Consider the following 606-nt stretch of genomic DNA (forward strand, 5'->3'; position numbering starts at 1 on the left):
TTGGACAAAATGTGTGAGACAACAGTTTCCAGACAGTTGACAGCAGGCAGCACTAGACTATGATTCTTGAGAGGGAAACAAATGAGAGGGAAACAAAGCAAATGAGTCCTTAGAAGGGTATTGTCTCACTAGTGAGGTCAAATTATGCCTAGACTAAAGGCTGTTCTGTGCTCACCCTAAAAAGCTTAAAAGCAAGCTTCAAAATGATGAAATGATTCCAAGTAAACTACCTGCATCCCAGAACAAAACCTCCAAATGCTTAAAGGAATATAAAAGCTAATAAGTACCAACAAAAAAACAACTAAAATAAAACTGGCACCCAACAGCATAAAATTCACAAAGTCTGGCATCCAATAAAAAATTTTCAGGAGTGCAAAGAAGCAGGAAAATACAACCCATAACCAAGAGAAAAATCAAACAGTAAGAACAGACTCAGAAATGACACAGATGATGGAATTTGAAGGCAAGGGTTATTAAAACAGTTATTATAAATATATTTCATATGTTCATTAAAATTACTATAATAAATATACTCCCTATGTTTGAGAAAGAAGAGAAAAGCATGATCACAATGAAGAGAGAAATGGCAGATATGAAAAAAAGACC

Source organism: Delphinus delphis, chromosome 17 (genome assembly GCF_949987515.2).
Source record: "Delphinus delphis chromosome 17, mDelDel1.2, whole genome shotgun sequence".
Lineage (NCBI taxonomy): Eukaryota > Metazoa > Chordata > Mammalia > Artiodactyla > Delphinidae > Delphinus > Delphinus delphis.